The sequence below is a fragment of the Pelodiscus sinensis genome, chromosome 13 (assembly GCF_052426305.1).
Source record: "Pelodiscus sinensis isolate ZL-2025 chromosome 13, ASM5242630v1, whole genome shotgun sequence".
Lineage (NCBI taxonomy): Eukaryota > Metazoa > Chordata > Testudines > Trionychidae > Pelodiscus > Pelodiscus sinensis.
Genome location: NC_143064.1, coordinates 24,556,243 through 24,562,612, shown reverse-complemented (window position 1 = coordinate 24,562,612; position 6,370 = coordinate 24,556,243).

Here is a 6,370-nt window from a genome sequence, read left to right as displayed (position 1 = left end):
TAAGAGTGTATGGGCCAAATCCTCAGATGGTGTAAATTACTATTGCACCATTGACTTCAATGGAGATACATCAATATACACCCATTGAGGATCTGGGCCTACATATATTTGTGTTGATACATAACATAGGACTTAGGACACATATATATTAATTCTGCCTAACAAAACTACATAAAGACCAATCCAGTGAGATGCTAAGCCCTTCAAGTCAATGGCAAATGAGGATGCTAACTCCCTTGTAGGATCAGACCCACAGAAAACCTATCTGGTCTCATGGAGCAACTCAGTGCTGCACCACAGAAGTCAGATGGGCTAAATCAGTTTAGGGGGCTCTGGCCCATAAACTCTATGGGTACGTCTAAACTACATGCCTCCGTTGACGGAGGCATGTAGATTTGTGTATTCGAAAAAGGGAAATGAAGCCGCGATTAAAATAATCGCCGCTTCATTTACATTTACATGGCTGTCGCGCTGAGCCGACAAACAGCTGATCAGCTGTTTGTCGGCTCAACGCGCTAGTCTGGACGCTCCTCTGCCGACAACAAAGCCCTTTGTTGGCAGCCCCGGTAAACCTCATCCCATGAGGAATAACGGGGCTGCCGACAAAGGGCTTTGATGTCGGCAGGGGAGCGTCCAGACTAGCACGCTGAGCCGACAAACAGCTGATCAGCTGTTTGTCGGCTCAGCACGGCAGCCATGTAAATTTAAATGAAGCGGCGATTATTTAAATCGCCGCTTCATTTCTCTTTGCCTATCTGTCTAATCTACATGCCTCCATCGACGGAGGCATGTAGTCTAGACACAGCCCAAGTGAGCTGTGCTTCCCCTTCTTTGCTTGCAGAACTCTGCATGGAGCGAGCTTGTGTGTGAGGGGGAGTGATGGCTCTAAACAGAGCTACACCAAAAGAAGGGCAACATGTGCTGTGAATCAGGCAGTATTTATGTGGGAGAAGAGGGGAGCATATGGTACAAGCATGGTAAATAGATACGGAAGCAAACGCAGGTCTTCTCGACTGCTGAGAGAAGGCTCACGGTGGCATTTCGTCTCTGCAAACAGCACAAGAGCGCACATACACGCACAGGCCCCATAGATAAAGCTTTCAAAGTGCCTCCGACAAACACTCTGCCATCTAAGAGACTTTGTCCCTTTGGTGCTGTGCAACAACAGTGTGGCCAAATGGAATTTCAGAGAGATGGCTGAGGGACCCCAGAGAGAAGAAAACACTTCAAAGCTGTGTGCTAGGAAATATACTCTGGGGACTAACCCTGGCATGGCCCTGATACATCTTACTGCAGCGTAGAACAGCCCAGACTGCAACTGCTGCTGTAAATACCACAGAGAGGGACCAATGGTGGCCAGTGGTGCTCCAGCTATAGACTGGAGTTGTCAAGGAGATGGAACAGTCGGGGTCCCACTGCCCCTAGCAGAAGAGCATTACAGGATCTGGATAAGCAGCTAATACGCTGCCTCCCTCAGTACATAAGGGCCCCTTCTTATTCTGGCCATCACATGCCAAGGTAAGAAGGTGTGTTCCCAAAAGCGCTCACTATTTTGGGCTGCAGTGTGGCCAATAGACAGCCACAGGGATGGTGCTTGAGCATCCATAGCAGCCCAGAGCCAGGGGAGTGCAAAGCTGACATAAAGCCCTGTGAACCTGGGCTGTGCCTCTGTCTCCACCCGTGTCTGTCCCCACATCTTCCTGGGCACAGCTCTGAGGGCTGATCCAGCTTCTTCTGTATCTACCAAGGATTTTGCCACAGACCTCAAAGGCAGCAGGATCATAGAATCACAGCAGCATAGAATTTGTAGGACTGGAAGGGACCTCGGGCTCATCTAGGCCAATCCCCTACACTCAAGGCAGGACTATGTAATCATTAAACCATTCCTGACTGGTGTTTGTTTAACCTGTTTTAAAGCCTCCAATGACAGAGATTCCACCACCTCCTAGGCAATTTATTCCAGTGTTTAACCACCCTGACAGTTAGGAAGCTTTTCCTAATGCCCAGCCTAAACCACCCTTACTTTAATTTAAGCCCATTGCTTCTTGTCCTATACTCAGAGGTTAAAGAGAATCTCTTTTTCTCCCTCCTTGTAATAATCTTTTATGTATTTGAAAACTGGTATCATGTCCCTCTTAATCTTCTCTTTTCAGACTAAACACACAGTTTTTTCAATCTTTCTTCATAGGTCATGTTTTCTAGACCTTTAATCATTTTTGTTGCTTTTCTCTGGACTTCCTGCAATTTCCTGAAATGTGATGCACAGAACTGGACACAGTCCTCCAGCTGAGGTCTTATCAGCACAGAATAAAGCGGAAGAATTATTTCTCGTGTCTTGCTTACAACATTGCTAATACATCCCAGAATGATGTTCGCTTTTTGTGCAAATATGACACTTATGACCAGGGCTTGACGAACCGCGGCGAAAGCCGCTCGCCAGCCCCGCACTGTGCATGCACAAGAGCTGCATTGCGTATGTGCGCGCAGCCGGTAAACGGGGCGCCGTGCTGACATCTACTCCCAATGGGCGAGTAGATTCAATAGATTGTCAAGCCCTGCTTATGACTCATATTTAGTTTATGGTGCACTATGACTCAAAGATCCCTTTCTGCAGTACTCCTTCCTAGACAGTCCTTTGAGCAGGTTGGATCTACATATATCAGGGATGATCTAGGTGCTTGGCCCTGCCGTGAGGGCAGAGGATTGGACTTGACCTCTCGAGGTCCCTTCCAGTTCGAGTTTTATATGATTCTATGATTTCTCATTCTATATGTGTGAAACTGATTGTTCCTTCCTAAGAGGAGAAGTTGGCATTTGTTCTTATTGAATTTCATCTTGATAACTTCAGACCATTTCTCCAGTTGGCCCTGGTCATTTTCAATTTTAATCCAACCCCCTATGTCCCTTTGTGCCAGTATGGGTAGAGAGCCTAACTTTGATTGTCATAATGTCTTATGAAAGGCCATGTTAACAGTGCTGGAGAAAATGATCAATGAACATATTGGGTTGTTGAACGACAACAAACCCATTACAGAACCAAGACAGTGTGCCTGGTTCTAATGTCACAGAAGCCAGAGTAAATCAGGAGTAACCCACAGAAGTTAGTGGAGCCAGTGTTAGTAGAGCAGAGTCAGGCTTTGTCTACACTGGGAAGATTTGGCGACAAAAGTGCTGTTGACATGCAAAAGTTGCCAAAAGTGAAAACCAGTTTTTCTGCCTCCCATTGTCGACATTTCATGGCCACATTGCTAGCACCCTGTCGACAGATAAGAGCAAAGCATTGTGGGTAAGCATAGTGCAGCTGTTGTGGGAAGGCAGAGCTGATCCCTGCTCTTCTTGGGGTTCCCTCATAACTCTGTGAGCTCTCTATGCTGAGGAATGTCACAGCAGCACAGCAGTCTCTCCAGCCCCTCCCCTTGCAGCAGCAGTCTGTCTGCCACTGTGCTCCTAGTGCAGGGCAGAAATGGAAGGAGTAGTACAATGATTAGTTCTTTGTTTGTTCCACAAACAGAGCAGCTCACTCAGCTGTCAGATATTTCCTAGAGCTCTGAAAGCAGAGGGGCACGTCTGCAAGGCCGCAGAGATCACAAAACACTGACCATAGCCATCAGGGGAGGCATTGTGGGATACTGGAAGAAGCCAAACCTCTCAACAAAAAAACAGCAGAGTCCACACTGGCTCTTTGTCGACAATAAAGGGAAGGGAAAAGACAAAAGTCTCTCATGGCAGTGGACATTTTCAGTCACCAAAACTGGGCGTTTTCCTGACAAAAGTTGGATTTGTAGTGTAAACGCTCTTGCTGTTTTGCACCAAAAGGCAGGTTTTGGCAACAAAACATGGCAGTGTAGGCACAAAGCCTCCAGCTCTGTGGCTTTAAGACACAGCACACATTTGCAAAGCTGAGAAGGGTAGTGGATGGTGTGGAGCTGAGCAGGGTAGTGAAGTGCAAAGCTGAGAAGGCTGTGCTCTGGCGGTCATTCCTTCAGGCATTGTACCTACAACACCTCACTTCACACCAATATCCTTCTCTACATTAGAGTCCCTAGGCCTTGCGCATTCAGTGGACAAGGACTGTGCCCAGGCCCCACACAAGGTCATAAGCGGAAGTCTCCTTGCAACTTTCCTTTGTGGCATGCATTGCTGCAGAGCAAGATGCCATGTAGCCCTAAAGTCAAAATCCCCCTGCCTCTGCACTCATACATGACAGGGCAAATATTCAGGGGCTGGCTCCAATCCCATCACTGCTCTAGCACAGTAGGCCAGCTGATATGAACTTATGATCATGCCAAAGATAAAGGCAACTAATACATCTCTTTGGCATTCAATCATAGCTACATCTCTTTAGCATTTATGTCCAAATATATTATATTTTTAAACTTACACATCAAACCCATCAGTCTGCGATTTCTCTTCATTTGTGGATCACAACAAAATCATGCATATATTAACACCACTATACAATAAATACTTATGAGATTGTTTTATATGCTATTTCTAACATGCAAGGCTTTTCCTGATCTTGCAGGAGGGTCAAATCTTGCTTGCCTCACTCAGGAAAGCAGCATCATTGATTTCACTGTCGGTATTTGCCTGAGTAAAGAGATTGGGGTTTGGCTTGCAGCTTCCGACCACCGTATTTTCCATTTCTCAGGACGGGGGTTGCCTGCTAGTTCTAAGCAGACACGATAACAGTAGAAGCAAGAGCTGTTTGTGTTACTATCACACACCAAGAATTCCCAGCTCCATGCCACTGCACCAGCTACTTCTGTATCTGCTTAACACTCCCATTGCCCCAGGAGCTACAGCTGAGCTGTTGGGTCCTATGTCAATGCCACAGAGAAATTATGCTGATTGCTGTCTTGTTTTCCTTTTTCTTTCCTGTAAGCTGGTCTGACTTGCCAACAGGCCTCAGGTTTTTGGGAACTATTTTCTGCTTGGTTTGAGTAGGGAACCCCCTCGTCCCTTCTCCCTGCAAAATGGAGATTTTCTGTCACCTTCCATATGGACTACTGCTGAAGGCAGGATCATGGTGTGATGGACCAAAGTCTTATGTCCCTCTCTTTGGGTACATCTACACAGTAACATTATTTTGGAATCACTAGCATTATTTCGAAATAACTTATTCCGTGTCCACACAGCAGGCAGCTATTTCCAAATAATGTCGAAATACTGTCAAGCTGAAATTCTTCTTACTTGGACTCCTGTAACTTTCGTTGTACGAGGAGTAAGGGAAGTCGGAGGAAGATGCTCTATTTCAAAATAAGAGCTGTGTAGACGCTCCCAATTTCGAAATAAACTATTTCAAAATAAGCTATGCAATTGATGTAGCTCAGTTTGCGTACCTTATTTCGAGTTAAGCCCTGCTGTGGATATTCATCCGTTAGGCACTTAAGTGTTAACCACATTTCAACCAGAATATAGTTTCTTAGTTACAGCCATTGCCCACTGATGTCAATGGAAACAGTGTCACTGACTTTGGTGGACTTTTGGTCAGGCCCTTACTGAGCAGAGCAGGGATAGCTGTTTGAGGTCTAGCCATATTAATGAGATCAATACTGTCATAACATGGAGGTCAGAAGTAAAATCCAAGGACTTTATGGGCAAGCCCTCACTCAGGCAAATATTCTCATTGAAGTCAATGGGAGTTTTGCCTAATAATGGGAAGAATCAAAACCCAGTATGGCCATTGGGATTGGGCCTAAGCTGCATGGTTAGAAGCAGAGCCTCATGCACAGACCAGCCTGTGTGTTTCAACAGCGTGAAAACCAACCCACCCCGAATCCTTTCCCCACTCCCACAGCTGCATATTTTCTGGTTGCTAGAGGCAGGCTGCCACTGCAGGCTGCGTTCATCGTCTCTCAACAAGAAGAATTTGTCTCTGGCAGGAGAACAACTGACCCCTGGAGCACAGCTCAGTAGCAGCATTCTCTAGTAAATAAGAGTGAATTGTGGCACAGCCATATGGGGCCCTGTATAAGGTAAAACTCGCGGGCTCCAGCCAACAGCACCCCACCTACAGACCCATGGGACTCTTAATGTGGCTGACCAATAACTGTCTCTCCCTCTGTCAGCTGTTTTTCAGTCAGCTGCATGGACAAAGAAGCCAGAGGGTGGAGCCAACGTTCAAGGTTCCTATTAGAGGGAGGAAAGTAAGAGAATCCAACTTTGTCACCACACATGAGTCAGACAGGACTGGGGACAGGGGAAGTGGAAATGGTGCAATTGCTGGGGTGCATATTTGTGTCCCTGGAACACCAGAGTCCGATTTGACCATATCATGTAGATTCAAGGCTGCCACTAGACATTTTTCTGTTGGTCAAAATCCATTTCCTGATCTCTTGTCGTTTTCAGGACTGACCGTGGGTTTTCA